The sequence below is a fragment of the Bombina bombina genome, chromosome 4 (genome assembly GCF_027579735.1).
Source record: "Bombina bombina isolate aBomBom1 chromosome 4, aBomBom1.pri, whole genome shotgun sequence".
NCBI lineage: Eukaryota > Metazoa > Chordata > Amphibia > Anura > Bombinatoridae > Bombina > Bombina bombina.
In genome coordinates this window covers 802147599-802170970 of record NC_069502.1, presented here as the reverse complement: position 1 = coordinate 802170970, position 23372 = coordinate 802147599, and positions in this window count along the sequence as shown.

The following is a 23372-nucleotide window of genomic DNA, read 5'->3' as shown; positions in this document are numbered from 1 at the left end:
AGATTCTTCTTCAAATTCTACCAGAGAAGGAATAACACACTCCGGTGCTATTATAAAATAACAAACTTTTGATTGAAGATATAAAAACTAAATATATCACCATAGTCCTCTCACACATCCTATCTAGTCGTTGGGTGCAAGAGAATGACTGGAGGTGACGTAGAGGGGAGGAGCTATATAGCAACTCTGCTGGGTGAATCCTCTTGCACTTCCTGTAGGGGAGCAGTTAATATCCCACAAGTAATGATGACCCGTGGACTGATCACACTTAACAGAAGAAATAGCACTGGAAACTTAGGCCTAGATTTAGAGTTGGGCGGTAGCCGTCAAAACCAGAGTTAGAGGCTCCTAACGCTGGTTTTTACCGCCCCCTTGTATTTGGAGTCAGTCAGGAAAGGGTCTAACGCTCATTTTGCAGCCGCGACTTTTCCATACCGCAGATCCCCTTACGTCAATTGCGTATCCTATCTTTTCAATGGGATCTTTCTAACGCCGGTATTTAGAGTCGTGGCTGAAGTGAGCGTTAGAAATCTAACGACAAAACTCCAGCCGCAGAAAAAAAAACAGTCGTTAAGAGCTTTCTGGGCTAACGCCGGTTCATAAAGCTCTTAACTACTGTGCTCTAAAGTACACTAACACCCATAAACTACCTATGTACCCCTAAACCGAGGCCCCCCCACACCGCCGCCACTCTATTAAATTTTTTTAACCCCTAATCTGCCGCTCCGTACACCGCCGCCAGCTACATTATCTCTATGTACCCCTAATCTGCTGCCCCTAACATCGCCGACACCTACATAATATTTATTAACCCCTAATCTGCCCCCCCCCCAAACGTCGCCGCTACCTTACCTACACTTATTAACCCCTAATCTGCAGACCGAACCGCACCGCTACTATAATAAATGTATTAACCCCTAATCCGCCTCACTCCCGCCTCAATAACCCTATAATAAATAGTATTAACCCAACTTCAAACATTAACCCCTAATCTGCCGACCGGAGCTCACCGCTATTCTAATATATTTTTTAACCCCTAAAGCTAAGTCTAACCCTAACACTAACACCCCCCTAAGTTAAATATAATTTTTATCTAACTAAATAAATTAACTATTATTAAATAAATTAATCCTATTTAAAACTAAATACTTACCTGTAAAATAAACCCTAATATAGCTACAATATAAATTATAATTATATTGCAGCTATTTTAGGATTAATATTTATTTTACAGGCAACTTTGTAATTATTTTAACCAGGTACAATAGCTATTAAATAGTTCATAACTATTTAATAGTTACCTAGTTAAAATAATTACAAAATTATCTGTAAAATAAATCCTAACTTAAGTTACAATTAAACCTAACACTACACTATCAATAAATTAATTAAATAAAATACCTACAATTATATACAATTAAACCTAACACTATCAATAAATTAATTAAATACAATACCTACAAATAAATACATTTAAATAAACTAACTAAAGTACAAAAAATAAAAAAAGAACTAAGTTACAAAAAATAAAAAAATATTTACAAACATTAGAAAAATATTACAACAATTTTAAACTAATTACACCTACTCTAAGCCCCCTAATAAAATAACAAAGCCCCCCAAAATAAAAAAATGCCCTACCCTATTCTAAATTAAAAAAGTTCAAAGCTCTTTTAACTTACCAGCCCTGAAAAGGGCCCTTTGCGGGGCATGCCCCAAAGAATTCAGCTCTTTTGCCTGTAAAAAAAAAACCATACAATACCCCCCCCCCCCAACATTACAACCCACCACCCACATACCCCTAATCTAACCCAAACCCCCCTTAAATAAACCTAACACTAAGCCCCTGAAGATCTCCCTACCTTGTCTTCACCTCACCGGGTTCAGCGATCGGTCCAGAAGAGGGTCCGAAGTCTTGATCCAAGCGGCGGCTGAAGAACTCAATCATCGGGCTGAAGTCGGAAGTCCATCATCGGGATGAAGTCTTCTATCAAGCCGCATCTTCAATCTTCTTTCTTCCGGAGCGGAGCCATCTTCTTCCCAGCCGACGCGGATCCAACCTCTTTAAGCGACGCCTACTCGCCGAATGACGGTTCCTTTAAATGACGTCCCTCGAATTCCGATTGGCTGATAGGATTCTATCAGCCAATCGGAATTAAGGTAGGAATATTCTGATTGGCTGATGGAATCAGCTAATCAGATTCAAGTTCAATCCGATTGGCTGATCCGATCAGCCAATCAGATTGAGCTCGCATTCTATTGGCTGTTCCGATCAGCCAATAGAATGCGAGCTCAATCTGATTGGCTGATTCCATCAGCCAATCAGAATTTTCCTACCTTAATTCCGATTGGCTGATAGAATCCTATCAGCCAATCGGAATTCGACGGACGCCATCTTGGATGACGTCATTTAAAGGAACCATCATTCGGCGAGTAGGCGTCGGTAGAAGAGGATGTTCCGCGTCGGCTGGAAGATGATGGCTCCGGAAGAAAGAAGATTGAAGATGCTGCTTCATAGAAGACTTCATCTCGATTATGGACTTCTTCAGCGCCCGCTTGGATCAAGACTTCAGCCCGATGATGGATTTCTTCAGCCGCCGCTTGGATCCAGACTTCAGCCCGAGGATGGACGTCACTCTTAAGCCCCCCGCTTGGGCTTGGATCAACACATCGGAGGCTCTTCTGGACAGATCGGGACCCGGTGTGGTGAAGACAAGGTAGGGAGATCTTCAGGGGCTTAGTGTTAGGTTTATTTAAGGGGGGTTTGGGTTAGATTAGGGGTATGTGGGTGGTGGGTTGTAATGTTGGGGAGGGGTATTGTATGTTTTTTTTTTTACAGGCAAAAGAGCTGAATTCTTTGGGGCATGCCCCGCAAAGGGCCCTTTTAAGGGCTGGTAAGGTAAAAGAGCTTTTCTATTTTAATTTTAGAATAGGGTAGGGCATTTTTTTTTATTTTGGGGGGCTTTGTTATTTTATTAGGGGGCTTAGAGTAGGTGTAATTAGTTTAAAATTGTTGTAATATTTTTCTAATGTTTGTAAATATTTCTTTTATTTTTTGTAACTTAGTTCTTTTTTATTTTTTGTACTTTAGTTAGTTTATTTCATTGTAGTTATTTGTAGGTATTGTATTTAATTAATTTATTGATAGTGTAGTGTTAGGTTTAATTATAACTTAGGTTAGGATTTATTTTACAGGTAATTTTGTAATTATTTTGATGGTAGGATCCAGGTGAGACGGCCGGAAGGGGCGGAGCTGCACGGACGCTGCGTGTGGTAGCGCTCTGGTTGGGAGTGAGCGCGTAACAAGCCCCGAGTGCTCCGAGGATTCGACTCGACAAGCCGGACCTTTAGGCAAGCTGCCTGGTACCCGCAATAATAGCGGGAAGCTTGGATCCCGACGGAGGGTGAGCAAAACGGCCGCCACTTAACAGGCGTAACAGCCGACCCACGACCCGGGTCACCTCTTGGAGGAACAGTGCTCCTGAGTGGAGAGACGACTATAAGCGGCAAAGAGATAAGTATGCCTACAAAACCGGAGAGCCAACAAGCAATTCCAAAGTAAGGTACTTTTTCTGTTTATTACCTGGAAGATCCGGTGTGGGGGGAACGAAGAATAAGGGAGACAAGACAAGGTCAAGGCCAGATATGCACTTGTGATAATGCGTACTGGGGAATAGGAAACGAATTGTTGGAACACTGGTCAAGGTTGGAGGTCCCAAATAAGTCAAGGCCTGTCTATGTATGGACAATCAGCGTAATAAGCCCCCTCTATATGTAACAACATATTGATACAAGCAGTGTCCCCCCCACGAAGAGCAACATATACAATTTAAGGCGACTAGGAGAGATTTAACAGTCGTATTGTTTGCATATGGTATCAAGGTGCTTATTGCTTAAGCGAAGCAGTGCTGCAGCAGCAGCGCTGGGAGTAAGAAAAGTTGTTCACTATAGCTGTTGCCAGCCAGGTACCGCAAGGTGGGTGAAGCCCTGGCGGAGCAGTAAAGTGAGGAATATAATCCTTCTGTTTTTTACCCGTTGTTTCCATGGGTTAATGGATAAGGGCTACATTGATCTTGGCTTATACTCAGGCGGTTATAAATTAAAAATAACTGGCGAGTGGAAGAGGGCCATATAGGCTCATGAACGTTATTGAATACTGCCAGTCTAAGACTTTGTTACTGGTCTAGTGAAAGAGGGGCTATATAAGACTATAAGAGCTGTTGAATGCTACCAGTCCAAGGTTTTATTATCTGTCCAGGCAGGAGCCTATAGCAAAAAAAAAAAAAAAAAAGAGAAAAGAGGCAGTTATAACGGATAAAGAGAAACACCTGCAGCTTGCCGCGCCTATTACCAGAAAGGCTCTTTATAGAGACTGTTGAAAACTAACTATAAGAATTATGTGTAAAGAATTGATCTACTCAGAGCACTTTAAGAGTTATAAATTAAGTTATACCCAATTTTTCTGTGGCAAGATATGAAGCGCTAGGTTCTCATAGTATTGTAATAGGCTAAGATTTTAATGCTGTATAAATGCAATAAGTTAAGAAAATGCTAGGAAAGCCAAATGTCTAACTGTGGTCAGATAAAACCGTTGAAAGAATATACTCAATAATAGTTTATAAAGACCTGTTTGTGAACTTGTCAGACATTGGGTATATAATGAAAAAGAATTATATTGATATCCATAGATAAATGATTGTTTCTAAAAATACAGACAACTGTTTCTCGATCCAGAATTAGGCATTACCACAGTCAGTCACACTTCATACGAATAGAGTGTTAACACACCTTTAGAATTTACCCTTCACATTCCAACCACTTCCCTCCCTTTGTCCTTTTTCCCCTTTTTTTCCACCTTCTGTCTGTCCACCCACGTGGATTGTTTAGGCCACCACTAGGCCCTGCTCAGTTTAAAATACCCATACACACACATATGGAAAGATTTGTCACCATTAAAAATAAATCACTGGCAATGCCACCAAAAGGGAAAGAAAAAAAAAACGCCAAAAAGAAACAGCTTAGATACAGAGAATAGAAGCTTGTTAGAAACATCAAATATGCAGACAGTGGAGTCCCAGGATCTAGTAAAGCAACTATCAGATATTATGTTGCCCCAATTCGACCAGGTAAAGAGGGACATTTCAGAATTTAGGGCAGAAGTTAAACAGTTTTCAGAGAGGTTACAAGAAGCAGAAATTAGAATATCTGACATAGAAGACACGAATGTCAAACATGAATCTAAATTAGCGGAACAATCTAGCCAAATACATATGCTCCAAAACAAGGTCGAGGAATTAGAGGACCGAGCTAGACGAAGTAATGTCAGAATTATAGGACTCCCAGAGACAGAGGAATTTCAGGACTTAATACACTTTACGGCAATACAGCTACCCCTAGGATTAGGTATGCAAATTCCCCCACAAGGGATACAGGTTGAAAGAGCGCACAGAGTAGGTAGCGCCAGAACTTATACGGATGGTAGGGCTAAGATTAGACCAGTTATTGTCAAGTATTTGAACTTTCAAGATAAAGCCATGATTATGAGTCAATATAGGAAAAAATTCCCAGTAAAGATAGGAGAGTATAACATTTTGCTTTTCCAAGATTTTTCAGTAGAAACGTCTAAAAAAACGTAAGGAAATGGTACCTATTTGTACAAGCTTAATTAAATTAGGCCTGAAAGCCTCAATTATATATCCAGCCAAAATCAAAATTTTTAACGAACAAGGAAACGTTCTACTGAATAGTTACGAAGAAGCGAAAGATTTCCTATACTCTAGACAGATTTCTCAGTAATAGAGCACAGTAGGAAGTACCCTTAAAAGGATACTAACCAGGTTCTAAATAAGAATAAAGATGGTGAGGACGAATAGTGTTGATGTCATGGCTAATAGGTTAGAACCTCCAAGAGAAGTTATGTTTACAGTTTTAGCTGAGCAAAGGTGTTCTCAGCACTTTGGGGCGATACGGAGAAGGTTTTCTCTGTACCGGGTTTTTATATTATGTATGGTTGCTTGTTTATTTTGGTCTATGTTGTTTATTTTTTCCCTGTTTCTTCCTTTCTCTTACCTATGGACCCCCCTCTCTACTTTCCCCCCCCCTTTTTTTTTTTTTTTTTTTCTCTCCTCTCTAGCAATGCGCGATTGGGTATACTAGAATATTTGATTATTTGATGGCTGAACAAGTATATTTGATTATTATTTGATGGCTGAACAAGTAAAGGTAATATCATGGAATGTGGGAGGGATTTCCTCTTTATGGAAACGGAAAAATATCCTGAAACAATGTAAAAAAAATAATGCAGACATAATTATGCTTCAAGAGACACACCTAAAACAACAGGAACTAGACAAACTTAAAGTAGGATGGGTAGAGGAGGTGATTGCAACACCTTGCACGACAAGAAAAAGAGGTGTAGCAATTATATTAAATAAAAAATTAGAGTACAAAATTATGGAGAAGGAATTAGATTCAGAAGGAAGGTTTGCAATCTTACATATTATAGCATATAATAGACCTCTGATCCTATGCAATATTTATGGCCCAAATAGCCTAGACAAAACTTTCTGGAATAAGATTCAAGTTAAATTAATGAAATATGGTACACAGAACATAATACTGGGAGGCGATCTAAACATGGTGATGTATCGAACATTGGATAGGTTGAAACCCTCTAGGAATAGTAATAGCCGAGCAGAAACCAAACTACTTAAGAATTTATGTAAGAATTTAAGACTTAAAGATATCTGGAGAATCCAGAACCCAGATGTAAAATGTTTTTCTTGTATATCACACAGCCATAAAACTATGTCCAGGATAGATGCTTTCTTGATTTCGGAAAATTTATTAGGTACAGAAATATCAACAGATATCAAAGAAGTAGTAATATCAGACCATGCGATTGTCGTTTTAAACTTTAAATTCAAGGGGGCTAAAAGAGACCCAGGAAGGTTTTTTTTTCCTACATACTTAAGCACAAATGTTCAATTTAAGGGCTGGTTAAAAAGAAAATGGCAGGAATATTTTTACTACAATAAGGAATATGAAAATAATTACGAAATTTTTTGGGAGGCCTGTAAAGCATTCATTAGAGGGGAAATCAAGGCGTACTTAGTTAAAAATAAGCGGATAGCACAACAGAAAGAGTTACAGCTAGCAGGTCAAGTACGCAATTGCTATAATGCGTTTCTAAGTGATAGATCAGGGACACGCTGGGACAAATATATAAGGGCCAAAACAGGAAGAGACACTTTTCTTATGCAAAAATCAAGACAAGAAGATATTAGGACAAGGGCGTTCTTTTACAGACATAGTGGTAGGGCTGGTAAATTTTTGGCAAATCTAGTAAAAGCTAAGAAGAAGAAACGGGCTATAGAGACGATTAGAAAGGGAGCAGAGAGATTGACCAATATTAAAGAAATAAACGAGTATGTATATGAATTCTATCAAAATCTATATACAAAGGATAAGATTAATTTGGAAGCTAAAACAAAGTTCTGGGATAAAATCAGATTACCAAAGTTAGATAAACAAGACCTAGTTGAGCTAAATAGACCTATATCTCAAGAAGAAATAAGAATAGCAATAAATAAAACAGCGAGTAACAAGGCCCCCGGTCCAGATCAGATCCCGATAGAATTATATAAAATATTGCAGGAAGAAATAATCCCTACGTTAGAAGGCCTTTTCAATAAAATATATATCAATAACAATATGCAGTCTAAATTTTTTACAACTTCAACAATTTCATTAGTTTTGAAAAAAGGTAAGAACCCCGAAGAGATGGGTTCTTATAGACCCATCTCACTGTTAAATAACGACTATAAACTGCTTATGAGTATAATTGCCCAAAGATTAAAAAACATGATGGCACCACTAATACATAAAGATCAAGTTGGCTTTATGCCCAATAGGACTTCCACAACCAATCTGAGGAAAGTGCAATTGATAATAGATTACTACTGGAACCAGACGAAAAAAAAGGGAATGGGGAGCCAAACAGATATGGCTATTACATCTATAGATGCTGAAAAAGCTTTCGATATGATTACATGGGATCATCTATTCACAACAATTAGTAATTTTGGAATCACAGGCTCTTTCCTCAGATTGATACAATTGATATATAAAGAGCCTCAGGCAAATATCTTGATAAATGGAAATATAACACAAAACTTTATTCTACAGAAAGGAACCCGACAAGGGTGTCCGTTATCCCCTTACTTATTCAACTTAGCGATTGAACCTCTAGCGATACTTCTGAGAAAGGAAATAGATGGGATTTGGCTAGGGAAGAGAAGAACTACGCTTTTACTATACGCTGATGATTTACTGGTCTTCTTAAGAGATACTCAAAAAAATATTCCTCTGTTAATTCAAATTCTAGATGAATTCGGTAAGTTTGCAGGCTACAAAGTAAATATCAACAAATCAGAGATTTTCTGGTTAAAAGAAAAAGGAGATAGCTATAAGAATGCGCCATTTAAAAATGCAAATGGTAAATTAAAATATCTAGGCATTGTATTATCTAGAGAACCGGAAAATTGGTATGCATTAAACTACCCTTAAATCTGGGCAAAACTGTCTAAGGATATGGCCAGATGGGCCAATTTCCCACTGACTATGTCGGGTAAAATAAATTTAATTAAAATGGTCCTATTTCCTAAAATCCTGTACCTACTACAAAATTTGCCCATATTTATTAATTGTAAAGACCTAACATCATTTAAGCGGGATGTGTTAAAATTTTTATGGGGCAACAAACGTAAAGCGATTGCATTACATAATTTGTCACTATTTAAAACAGGGGGTGGTTTATCTTTTCCAGACATAGAGCTATATAATCTATTATGTATAGGCAAATTCGCATTAGAATGGCTAACAGAGGCAAATTACGTTGCCACAAATGACATAGAAGAATTCTTAGTGGCCCCATATGGCTTAAAAGCTTTACTACATTACAAAGGGAAGTTGCCAGACAAAGTTAAAAAATTATCCACTGTTAAGAATATAATTATCGCATGGCATAAGTTGCTGAAATTGCTACGAGCTAGCCCGGAATACTCAAAATATTTGACTATAGTGGGGAACCCCAATTTTATACCAGCAATTGAGTCAAAAGTCTTTCATAGATGGAAGAGGAAGGGTCTAACTTTTATACAACAATTGCAAGACAGGGACACTAAAACTTGTAGAACGTTTCAGGATCTAAGAAGTGAGTTTGGAATCCCAAATAATGAATTTTACGCGTATCTGCAAATACGGCATTTTTTAGAAACTTTTAACAAAGAATCTATACGAGAGGGTTTAGGCGAAAAGATGAATATGGTAGTGAATATGTATAGTCAAGGAAACTACTCCATTTCCTTTTGGTATAAGATAATCAAAAAGTCTCAGGAAACAACAAGAATAGGGGCTTTAGCAGCAAGCTGGCGACAGCCAGTCATGAGACTACAAAAAAGTTTTAATTTAGTAGACAAAGCAACACTAGCAATAGGTTGGAGAGAGTCGCATATGAAAGTGATAAATAAGGTATATATTACACCTGCCGTAAAAGCTAAATGGGATAAAAATAGCGAAAATAAATGTACAAGATGTAGCTTCCCTCTAGCGGATTTGACCCATTGTCTGTGGTCCTGCCCAAAGATTAAAAAATTTTGGAGTAGGTTGAATTTCTGGTTGAATAGAATTAACGAGAAAAAGATCAAATTAGAAAAAGAGGATATAATCTTTATGTACCAAACTCCCAGACAACAGATTAATTTTAAATTTGTGAATACAGTAATATTAATAGGAAGATCATTAATCCTGAAATATTGGAAGTCCATGAAAGCCCCCAGTTTAACAGAATGTATTAACAAAATTAAGAGACAACTAATAGTGGAGCAATTTGATACGACAGTTAATTCGGAAACGCAGATAAAGCGCTTCCTTGATAAGTGGAAGAGATTTATACAGGCTTTCCCGGAAACAGAACAGAAGCGGTTAATATACCCTTTCAGGGAGTCAGTAACATTGCTCAATGCGATTGCTAGAGAGGAATTTCCCAATTTGAATTAGCTCTGGGGGGTCCCTCCCCTCTCTTTTCCAGTTGTGGGGTGTGTTTTTTTTTTTTTTTTTTTTTCTCTCCTTTCGCCCTTTTTTTCTTTGTTGATTGTATATAACGGTAACTATGTATGCAAAATTGAAGCATGAAAATTATATTTGCAACAAGAATGTGATGATTGCCTGGTATGGCGAATTGTTTATTTTGTTTTCATGATGTCGGGAATGCCCTGACATGTTTGTATTTTTTATTTTATGTACAATAAAACTTTAAAAAAAAAAAAAAAAAAAATTTTGTAATTATTTTAACTAGGTAACTATTAAATAGTTCTTAACTATTTAATAGCTATTGTACCTGGTTAAAATAAATACAAAGTTGCCTGTAAAATAAATATTAATCCTAAAATAGCTACAAAATAATTATAATTTATATTGTAGCTATATTAGGGTTTATTTTACAGGTAAGTATTTAGATTTAAATAGGAATAATTTATTTAATAAGAGTTAATTTATTTTGTTAGAATAAAATTATATTTAACTTAGGTGGGTGTTAGGGTTAGAATTAGCTTTAGGGGTTAAAAAAATTATTAGAGTAGCGGTGAGCTCCGATCGGCAGATTAGGGGTTAATACTTGAAGTTAGGTGTCGGCGATGTTAGGGAGGGCAGATTAGGGGTTAATACTATTTATTATAGGGTTATTGAGGCGGGAGTGAGGCGGATTAGGGGTTAATAACTTTATTACAGTAGCGGTGCGGTCCGCTCGGCAGATTAGGGGTTAATAAGTGTAGGCAGGTGGAGGCGACGTTGAGGGGGGCAGATTAGGCGTTAATAAATATAATATAGGGGTCGGCGGTGTTAGGGGCAGCAGATTAGGGGTACATAGCTATAATGTAGCTTGCCGTGGTGTACGGAGCGGCAGATTAGAGGTTAATAATAATATGCAGGGGTCAGCGATAGCGGGGGCGGCAGATTAGGGGTTAATAAGTGTAAGGTTAGGGGTGTTTAGACTCGGGGTACATGTTAGGGTCTTAGGTGCAGACTTAGGAACGGTTTCCCCATAGGAAACAATGGGGCTGCATTAGGAGCTGAACGCTGCTTTTTTGCAGGTGTTAGGTTTTTTTTCAGCTCAAACAGCCCCATTGTTTTCTATGGGGGGAATCATGCACGAGCACGTTTTTGAAGCTGGCCGCATCCGTAAGCTCCGCTGGTATCGAGAGTTGCAATGGCGTTAAATTATGCTCTACGCTCCTTTTTTGGAGCCTAACGCAGCCATTCTGTGAACTCTAAATACCAGCGGTATTTAAAAGGTGCGGGGGGGGGGAGAAAAAGCATGCGTAGTTAACGCACCCCTTTGGCCGCAGAACTCTAAATCTAGCCGTTAGTGCTTTTAGAGACCTGAAGTAAAATGTAAAAAACAAAAACTTTCATGATTCAGAGAGAGTCATTTTATACAACTTTTCAATGTACGTCTGGTATCAAGATAATGAAGCAAATGTTGTTATCTTTTGTTAAAGGAGAAGCAAAGCACTACCGGGAGCTAACTGTACACATCTGCTGAGCCAAGAGGCATACATGTGCAGAAAAACATCAGCTAGCTAGTAGGGCATTGCTGCCCCCTGAGCCTACCTAGGTATGCTATTGAACAAAGGATACCAAGAAAATACAGAAAATTAGATAATAGAAGTAAATTGCAAAGTTGTTTAAAACTGTATCCTCTATCCGAAGCACAAAAGTTTAATTTTGACTTTACTGTTCCATTAACGACTGAATATATGCGCAATAAAACACACGTATGGTATATTAGAGTAAAGTATTTCAGTCATAGTTATACATATTTAACACAAAAACAAGGTTTATTATTGAAATAAATGTTCTAATAGTGATTTAAAGAGATATGGTCTATGGTCTGGTGCACAAAGGTGTATATGTATGCGATTTATTTATATGTGTACAAATATACAGAAGTTTATGCAGAAAGGGACTCAGCGAGGTCACAATAAACGACCTCCAGATGTTAGCGCCTTAGACTTTGGCTCTTCTGATAACATTTTTCTTTCAACTTGTAAATGAGTACAAGAATAGGAGCACTATAGATATAACTTGAGGGGAGTTAGCACTCAGCAGTGCTTATATTTTTGTGCTTCATTTGTAATCTAGGCCTTAGTTATTCATACATGAGCTGCTCACTGACTTGTGTCTGCTGTATAACCACCTGAGAAAATATAACTGTTATTTACATGAGGCAAAATGTCACATCACAGAATATTCCCTTTACTTAACCCCTTAATGACAGACGTACCCTGTACGTCTGTGGTCTTTTTGGGTTTAACTAGCACAACATCGCTGGAGTCAAGACCTGCGCTATATCCGGCAGATGTTTAAGGGTAATGTGTTAATTAGTGCAAATCACCTGTAGCCGTATTGATAGGAACTTCATCCTCCTCAGTCTTCACGTGATCACACACATACGGTTCTCCTCTGTACTCAACTGCTGAGCCATCTGAAGGCATCACATCCATACGGCCTGTACAATAAGAATATACATGCAAATGTGCAAGTTGTTAGTAGTACTCATGGGATGTATCAATTTCTCTCTCATTATATATAATGAAAAATCATGTGAGAACACAAAAAAACATAATTTAAGTAAGAATTTACCTGATAAAGTAATTTCTTTCATATTGGCAAGAGTCCATGAGCTAGTGACGTATGGGATATACAATCCTACCAGGAGGGGCAAAGTTTCCCAAACCTCAAAATGCCTATAAATACACCCCCCACCACACCCACAATTCAGTTTAACAAATAGCCAAGAAGTGGGGTGATAAGAAAAGGAGCAAAAATCATCAACAAGGAATTGGAATAATTGTGCTTTATACAAAAAATCATAACCACCATAAAAAGTGTGGGTCTCATGGACTCTTGCCAATATGAAAGAAATTAATTTATCAGGTAAGTTCTTACATAAATTATGTTTTCTTTCATGTAATTGGCAAGAGTCCATGAGCTAGTGACGTATGGGATAGCAAATACCCAAGATGTGGAACTCCACGCAAGAGTCACTAGAGAGGGAGGGATAAAAATAAAGACAGCCAATTCCGCTGAAAAATTTATCCACAACCCAAATCAAAAGTTTTAATCTTTATAATGAAAAAAACTGAAATTATAAGCAGAAGAATCAAACTGAAACAGCTGCCTGAAGTACTTTTCTACCAAAAACTGCTTCTGAAGAAGAGAAAACATCAAAATGGTAGAATTTAGTAAAAGTATGCAAAGAACCAAGTTGCTTCTTTGCATATCTGATCAACAGAAGCTTCATTCTTAAAAACCCAGAAAGTGGAAACTGACCTAGTAGAATGAGCTGTAATCCTCTGAGGCGGGGAGTTACCCGACTCCCAATAAGCATGAAGAATCAAAAGCTTTAACCAAGATGCCAAAGAAATGGCAGAAGCCGTCTGACCTTTCCTAGAACCAGAAAAGATAACAAATAGACTAGAAGTCTTCCTGAAATCTTTAGTAGCTTCAACATATTTCAACGCTCTTACCACATCCAAATAATGCAAGGATCTCTCCAGAGAATTAGGACACAAAGAAGGGACAACAAATTCTCTACTAATGTTGTTGGAGTTCACAACTTTAGGTAAAAATTTGAACGAAGTCCGCAAAACCGCCTTGTCCTGATGAAAAATCAGAAAAGGAGACTCACAAGAAAGAGCAGATAAATCAGAAACTCTTCTAGCAGAAGAGATGGCCAAAAGGAACAACACTTTCCAAAAAAGTAATTTAATGTCCAGAGAATGCATAGGCTCAAACAGAGGAGCCTGTAAAGCCTTCAAAACCAAATTAAGACTCCAAGGAGGAAAAATTTTTTTAATGACAGGCTTGATACGAACCAAAGCCTGTACAAAACAATGAATATCAGGAAGTTTAGCAATTTTTCTGTGGAACAGAACAGAAAGAGCAGAGATTTGTCCTTTCAAGGAACTTGCAGACAAACCCTTATCTAAACCATCCTGAAGAAACTGTCAAATTCTAGGAATTCTAAAAGAATGCCAAGAGAATTTATGAGAAGAGCACCATGAGATGCAAGTCATCCAAACTCGATAATAAATATTTCTAGACACAGATTTACGAGCCTGCAACATGGTATTAATCACTGAGTCAGAGAAACCTCTATGACTAAGCACTAAGCGTTCAATTTCCATACCATCAAATTTAATGATTTGAGATCCTGATGGAAAAACAAACCTTGAGATATAAGGTCTGGCCTTAATGGAAGTGGCCAAGGTTGGCAACTGGACATCCGAACAAGATCCACATACCAAAACCTGTGCGGCCATGCTGGAGCCACCAGCAGCACAAACGATTGCTCCATGATGATTTTGAAAATCACTCTTGGAAGAACTAGAGGCGGAAAAATATAGGCAGGTTGATAACTCCAAGGAAGTGTCATGCATCCACTGCTTCCGCCCGAGGATCCTTGGACCTGGATAGGTACCTGGGAAGTTTCTTGTTCAGATGAGATGCCATCAGATCTATTTCTGGAAGCCCCCACATCTGAACAATTTGAAAAAACACATCTGGGTGAAGAGACCACTCCCCCGGATGTAAAGCTTGACGAGTGAGATAATCCGCTTCCCAATTGTCTATACCTGGGATATGGACCGCAGAAATTAGACAGGAGCTGGATTTTGCCCAAACAAGTATCCGAGATACTTCTTTCATAGCCTGAGGACTGTGAGTCCCACCCTGATGATTGACATACGCAACAGTTGTGACATTGTCTGTCTGAAAATCAATAAACGTCTCTTTCCAATACAAGCCAAAACTGAAGAGCTCTGAGAATCGCACGGAGTTCCAAAATATTGATTGGTAATCTCGACTCTTGAGATTTCCAAATCCCTTGTGCTGTCAGAGATCCCCAGACAGCTTCCCAACCTAAAAGACTCGCATCTGTTGTGATCACGGTCCAGGTTGGATGAACCAAAGAAACCCGTAGAACTATACGATGGTGATCTAACCACCAAGTCAGAGATAGTTGAATATTGGGATTCAAGGATATTAAATGTGATATCCTGGGGGGGGCGGAGCTAACCGCCGACATGGATGGCTGCATTCCTACAGAGCTCCTGACCCAAGACTCTCAAAAAGGAATTTAAATATCAAATTCGCCTGCCTAAAGCAACTAAAGTAAAGTCCTACTTAGTGGGGATGCTATGTGATCGAGTTTGGGGAACTACAAAGCCTCTTTCTGCTACTGCAGGCCCTAATATGAGCAATCAATGAGGGGATCTTAGAGCCGGAAGCATTCAATATGGCGACCTAAGCATTAAACAGATTGGTGCAGAGAGATCAATGGAATAAGTTGGAGCGAGTCTGACACAGAAGACAGCTGCAGAAAGTTGAGGTGGAGTTGCCCGCATATACTAAACCATATGAGTGGATTTGTGCACACAGCGGGAGGAATCGTCGCAGCACTTACAAGTCTGTGACCATTTTCCAGGCCTCTGCTGTCCCATTATGCCTGGGGGAGGCTACGGAACACCGCCGCTCAGAGTTGAAACCCGAATACCTTACGCCGCTGTCAGGGACCTCCTGGTGGATCATGGGAGGAGGATCTGCGAGAGACTTGATGCTCTCATTAATACTGTACAAACGGCGCGCACACGGAATGACAGCGTGGGAGAAGAGCGCACAGAAGCACAGGAGCCGCAGAGAGCCACAGTGCCTACAACTTCTCAGGTGCGTCCCTCGCCATTGGCGCTAGCAGATTTAGGCCTTGAGCCGGAGCTTCACTCTCTCTCGGCTGACACGAGTGGACTGCACGCACGGAGGGGGACAAAATATAACCGCTTGTACATGGCGGTGGGCACCACAAAGCGCTACAGCGCTCACGCATCTCCAGACTCTCCCCTATCAGTCAATAGCATGGCTCTTTTATATTTGTTTGTCCTGTTCTCACAGGGCCCTGGATTGCCTACCTGTGCCAGCATAAAAACCGGAGTAGGGTGAGAACCGGGCAGCAGCAGCGGATACCAACTGGGTTGCAGCAGGGTTTTGCGTACTTCGCATGCTCCTCTTTAAGTTTGGTATTCGGACTCATTCACTAACTATACTATGATTAATATTCTGCATTTATGAAGAATATAACTGAATATTGTGCAGATTGAGTACTTGACTTCTGGACATTGCAAGGAATATAGGACTCTAGGTTTGCCCAGATTATTATGAGGGTTGCTTTGTTATCTCTACATTCCCCCCCCCCCCTTTTCTTGCATTTATTAGCGATGTATTTCAGCTTCCACTCTGCTCATTCAAAATGATTATGAAGCGTGTTTGATAATTTTAATATTACTTGAAAAGCTAAATATTGCTCTTACACACATTTTGTTTACTTGCTTAGGCTAGTACCTACATCAAATATTCCACTCTATAACAGGTGGGTATCTGTGAATTAGTTTCTCTTTGTGCCTATACGTGTCTCCCCCCCCCCCCCTCTGTACATAATAACAGTTTATTTGAGTTACTGCCCTCCATGTTCATGTTGTCTGTGCAGCCTGTTTGCTAAATGTACTTGTTTTCTCTAATGCAAAGTATTGTTCTATATACATAACCACAGGGAACAGCTATTTAATATTGCTTAGGTGTGTGATTGGGGAAGGAAGTACAGTGTAGGGCCATACATACATAAGCTAGCTATCTAGTTACCATGGCGTGCAGGGTTTATGTTTAATTGCAATGCTGGAGGCTAGGGTAAATGCTTTGCTAGGCAGACTAATATTGATGAACCTTTTAATGCGGAGGAAGTTCTCCTAACTCTGCGGCCATTTTGGGTCTATTATCTTTTTCGCATAACTAATTTCCCCAACGCCGCGCTGTCAGCGGCCGGGACAGTAAGGCATATACATTATTTTACTGCATAGACCATAGGGGATCAACACGACTCCTTTAGATAACTGACATCGGGTCCCAATGGAGCGGCGGCCGCAGAGGTGCATTGCACTCTATAAAGTTCTTCAGTGTGGCGCATAGACGCTATAGGAAAGCCTGCTTGTGAGTGGCCCCCACTTAATAGTGCCGCAGCTTGTCTCCCAGAAGACCTAACTTTTGATAGTCTAATAATTATGTCCCTATGGTTGAGGGGAAATATAAAAAAAAAAAAAAAAAACTTTTTCTTTTTTTGAGTTTATTCTATATTTGCAGACTGTACTCCTATTATGATAGTACTCTAGATGATCACTACTTTATCTACGATCATGAGTGTTCTCCAGAGACCCTTGATGTTATTATAGCTTGTTGCTTATAGTAAGTTACCCGATTGCTTAAGCTTTATAAAGTAAAAAACCTGAGGTACTTGTGACGGGATCCAAGAGCGGTCCCTTTATTCTATTATACCTTCCCCTTTCTTCGGCAATGCTTTTCCATATAAGGTCCAAGAGTGGCCTTTAGAGTTTACAGGGAAGGTTAACTTTTATATAGGCACTGTATATGAATATGTCATGGAATGTTATCACGTAATGTACTACAATATTCACTGTTTGTGTGTGATGCTTGTTTGCCTATCCTGAATACCTCAATAAAAATATATTAAAAAAAAAAAAAAAAAAAAATGTGATATCCTAGTATAATCCCTGCACCATTAATTGAGCATTAAAATCTGGAGAGGTCTCATATGAAAACGAGCAAAAGGAATCGAGTCCGATGCTGCAGTTATGAGACCTAAAACTTCCATGCATATAGCTACTGAAGGAAATAATAGAGACTGAAGGTTCCGACAAGCTGAACCCAATATAAATTGTCTCTTGTCTGTTAGAGACAAAGACATTGACACAATCTATCTGGAAACCTAAAAAAGGTGACCCTTGTCTGAGTAATCAAGGAACTTTTTTTGTAAAAATATCCTCCAACCATGTCTTTGAAGAAACAACAAAAGTGAATCGTATGAGATGCTGCAGAACGAAAAGACTGAGCAAGTACCAAGATATTGTCCAAATAAGGAAACACTGAGAACCTTTGAAAAGATTCCTAGATCTGTCGCTAGGCCAGAAAGGAAGAGCAACAAATTGGTAATGCTTGTCTAAAAAAAGAGAATTTCAGAAAATGAAAATAATCTGAATGAAACAGAATATGAAGATATGCATCCTGTAAGTCTATTGTGGGCAAATAATGCCCTTGCTGAACAAAAGGCAGAATAGACCTTATAATCACCATTCTGAAAGATGGTACTCTTACATGACAATTCAAAAGATTTTCTCTTTGGGACAATGAATAGTTCTGAATAAAACCCCAGACCCCGTTCCTGAAACAGAACTGGTATGAATACCCCAGATAACTCCAGGTCTGAAACACACTTCAGGAAAGTCTGAGCCTTTACTGGGATTGCTGGAATATGTGAGAGAAAAAGACTTCTCATAGGCGGTCTTACTCTGAATCCTATTCTGTACCCCAATCTAAGGAGTTTGGAACTAATTGAACCAAACAACTTTAGAAAAATCTTAACCTGCCACCTACCAGCTAAGCTGGCATAAGTGACGCACCTTCATGCGAATTTGGGGGCTGGCTTTGATCTCTTAAATGGCTTGAATTCATTCCATTATGAAGAAAGCTTCCAATTAGAAACATATTACTTGGGGAAGAATTAGGTTTCTGTTCCTTATTAAGAACAAAAACGGTTCTAAGCTTAAGATTTACCCTTAGAACTTAATCTTGAGGCAAAAAACTCCCTTCTCCACAGTAACAGTTGAAAGTATTGAATCCAACTGTGAACCAAATAAATTATTACCTTGGAAGGAAAGAAAATAGAAATCTGGATTTAGAAATCAAATCAGCATTCCAAGATTTAAGCCACAAAGTTCTTCTAGCTAAAATAGCTAAAGACATAGATTTAACCTCAATTTTGATAATATCAAAAAATGGCATCACAAATGAAATTATTAGCATGTTGAATCAAGTTAACAATGCTAAAACAAATCATAATCCGATACTTGTTGCGCTAAAGTTTCCAACCAAAAAAGATGAAACAGCTGCAACATCAGCCAAAGAAATTGCAGGCCTAAGAAAAGGACCTGAAAATAAATTAATTTTCCATAGATAAGATACAAGTTTCCCATCTGAAGGATCTTTAAAATAAATACTATTTTCCATAGGAATAGTAGTACATTTAGCAAGAGTAGAGATAGCCCCATTAACTTTGGGGATCTTTTCCCAAAACTCCAAACTAACTGCTGGCAAAGGATACAATTTTAAAACCTTAAAGAAGGAATAAAAGAAGTACCAGGCCTATTCCATTCCCTAGTATTAAGAAATGGAAAAAAACCTCTGAAGTAACCACCGGAGGTTAATAAACAGAATTTAAATGTTAGCTAGCCTTAAAATCAAGATGACTAGTCTCCTTAAAGGGACAGTATACACTCATTTTCATATAACTGCATGTAATAGACACTACTATAAAGAATAAGATGCACACATACTGATATAAAAATCCAGTAAAAAATGGTTTAAAAACGTACTTAGAAGCTTTCAGTTTAGCTCTGTTGAAAAGGCAGTTGCAAAGCCCACAGCAAGTGGGAAATAAGACACCCCCCCTCCCCCTTCTTTTGCATATGAAAAGACCCTTTACACAAACAGGAGCAAGCTGGAGAAGGTAGCTGACGGTATTCAAATAAAACTTTGGGGTTTGGTTAGGAGTCTGAAAATCAGAGCAATGTTCTTTAAAAATAAGCAAAATTATACATTTAAAAAAAAAAAAAAAAAAAAAATATCTTTATGGGCTTTATAAATAGATAATCTACAAAACATGTATGCAAAGAAAAAATGAGTGTATAATGGCCCTTTAATATCCAATACAATCAACACTTTATCAGCAAAGAACGAATGTACTCCATTTAAAAATAAAAAAGTAGATTTGTTAGTGTCAATATCTGATGAAAGACATTCTGAATCAGATAAACCCTCATCAGAGAAGGATAATTCAGTATGTTGTCAGTCATTTGAAAATTCATCAACTAAATGAGAAGTTTAAAAAAGACCTTTACATTTTATTAGAAGGCGGAATGGCAGACAAAGCCTTCTGAATAGAATCAGAAAAATATTCTTATGAAGTCTTAAATAATGCCAAAAGTTTGGCGCCAAGTATGACGCCCACAACTGACAAAATATTTTTTGACGCCAAAAACGTCTGCAACAAACACCAGCGTCATAGATGACGCAACCACGTGAAAAAACTCAGCGCCAACTAAGACGCCGGAAATGACGAAATTACGTCAACAAGCGTAATTCTTGCGCCAAAAAGGCTCACGCCAAGAATGACGCAATAAATTATAGCATTTTGCGCTCCTGCAAGCCTAACAGCCCGCAATTTAGAAAAGAGAGTCAATTTGAAAACTTCAGGTAAGAATTTTTTTTTTTTTTTTTTAAATATGCATTTCCCAAATATGAAACTGACAGTCTGCAAAAAGGAAATATACTGATAAACCTGAATCATGGCAAATATAAGTACAAACATATATTTAGAACTTTAACCCCTTAATGACAACTGACGTACCAGGTACGTCCTGCAAAAACTAGCAGTTAGTGACAATGGACGTACCTGGTACGTCAGTTGTTTAAGAGAGTGCTGGAAGCGATCGCAATCGCTTCCAGCAGCTCTCAGGGTATTGCAGTGATGCCTCGATATTGAGGCATCCTGCAATACCCTTTAACAAGCATCCGATGCAGAGAGAGCCACTCGGTGGCCCTCTCTGCACCGGTAGCGATGGTGCCGTTCGTTGGTGAGTGGGAGCTTTCAAGGGAGGTGGGCGGCCCATCGCTACCCGGCATCCGGTATCTGCAAATGCTTTGTGCACGCCGGATGCTGGGAGCGTGCGGAGGGGGGCCTGCGGGCGCGCGTGCATGTGTGCGCGCAGCAACCACTGCCACCAATGATTAAAGAGAGAGGGGGGCAGAAAACATTTAAAAAAAAAAAAAATACTAATAGGATCTGCTAGGGTAGGGGGATGGGGTTATTGGGGGGGGGGAAGCTACACTACAGAAAACTATGTATTTAAGAAAAAAAAGAAAAAAAAAAGAACCTGCTGCCAGGTTCCCAAGATGGTGGCAAATAGGTAGGTTGGGAGGGTTAGAGAGCTGTTTGGGGGGGATCAGGGAGGTTGGGGGCTAAGGCAGGGGTCCATCACAGATGAATAATAAAACAAAAAAAAAAAAACAAAAAAAAAAACACCTTTTATTTTAGTACTGGCAGACTTTCTGCCAGTACTTAAGATGGCGGGGACAATTGTGGGGTGGGGGAGGGAAGAGAGCTGTTTGGGAGGGATCAGGGGGTGGGATGTGTCAGGTGGGAGGCTGATCTCTACACTAAAGCTAAAATTAACCCTGCAAGCTCTCTACAAGCTACCTAATTAACCAATACAAGTGTGGTGCGCAGCAGCATTTAGTGGCCTCCTAATTGCCAAAAAGCAACGCCAAAGCCATATATGTCTGCTATTTCTGAACAAAGGAGATCCCAGAGAAGCATTTACAACCATTTGTGACATAATTGCACAAGCTGTTTGTAAATAATTTCAGTGAGAAACCTAAAATTGTGAAAATTTTAACTTTTTGTTTTATTTGCTCGCATTTGGCGGTGAAATGGTGGCATGAGATGTACCAAAATGGGCCTAGATCAATACTTTGGGTTGTCTACTACACTAAAGCTAAAATTAACCCTTCAAGGTCTCTACAAGCTCCCTAATTAACCCCTTCACTGCTGGGCATAAAACACGTGTGGTGCGCAGTGGCATTTAGCGGCCTTCTAATTACCAAAAAGCAATGCCAAAGCCATATATGTCTGCTATTTCTGAACAAAGAGGATCCCAGAGAAGCATTTACAACCATTTGTGCCATAATTGCACAAACTGTTTGTAAATAATTTCAGTGAGAAACCTAAAGTTTGTGACAAAATTTGGGAAAAAGTGAACGATTTTTTTTTATTTGCTCGCATTTGGCAGTGAAATGGTGGCATGAAATATACCAAAATGGGTATAAATCAATACTTTGGGTTGTCTTCTAAAAATAAATATATACATGTCAAGGGATATTCAGAGATTCCGGACAGATATCAGTGTTCCAATGTAACTAGCGCTAATTTTGAAAAAAAGTGGTTTGGAAATAGCAAAGTGCTACTTGTACTTATTGCCCTATAACTTGCAAAAAAAGCAAAGATCATGTAAACATTGGGTATTTCTAAACTCAGGACAAAATTTAGAAACTATTTAGCATGGGTGTTTTTTGGTGGTCGTAGATGTGTAACAGATTTTTGGGGTCAAAGTTAGAAAAAGTGTGTTTTTTTCAATTTTTTCCTCATATTTTATAATTTTTTTTATAGTAAATTATAAGATATGATGAAAATAATGGTATCTTTAGAAAGTCTATTTAATGGCGAGAAAAACGGTATATAATATGTGTGGGTACAGTAAATGAGTAAGAGGAAAATTACAGCTAAACACAAACACTGCAGAAATGTAAAAATAGCCATTGTCATTAAGGGTAAGAAAATTGAAAAATGGTCCGGTCATTAAGGGGTTAAATATAAAGTGCCAAACCATAGCTGAGAGTGTGTTAAATAAACGAAAACAAACTTACCAAAAGACACTCATCTACATAAAGTAGATAGCCAAACCAGTACTGAAACGAGAATCAGCAGAGGTAATGGTATATAAGAGTATATCGTCGATCTGAAAAGGGAGGTAGGAGATGAATCTCTACGACCGATAACAGAGAACCTATGAAATAGATCCCCGTTAGGATAACCATTGTATTCAATAGGTGATACTCCCTCACATCCCTCTGTCATTCACTGCACTCTGAGAGGAACCGGGCTTCAAAAAAGCTGAGAAGCGCATATCAACGTAGAAATCTAGCACAAACTTACTTCACCAACTCCATAGGAGGCAAAGTTTGTAAAATTGAATTGTGGGTGTGGTGAGGGGTGTATTTATAGGCATTTTGAGGTTTGGGAAACTTTGCCCCTCCTGGTAGGATTGTATATCCCATACGTCACTAGCTCATGGACTCTTGCCAATTACATGAAAGAAATTACTATGTGCACACAAGAGAATTATTTAGTAGACTATCACACTTACTATACACACTCACCTGTAACTCACACACAATGACAATATATGTGCTCACTCAGCTGTAACCCACAACATACATGCACAACCACCTTGTGTACACTCACCTGTAACACACACACAATCCATGCTATCTTCATCCCTCAGACACATGCACACTCACCTGTAAACCTGTGTCCCGGAGACACAATACACATGCACACTCACATGTAACCTGTA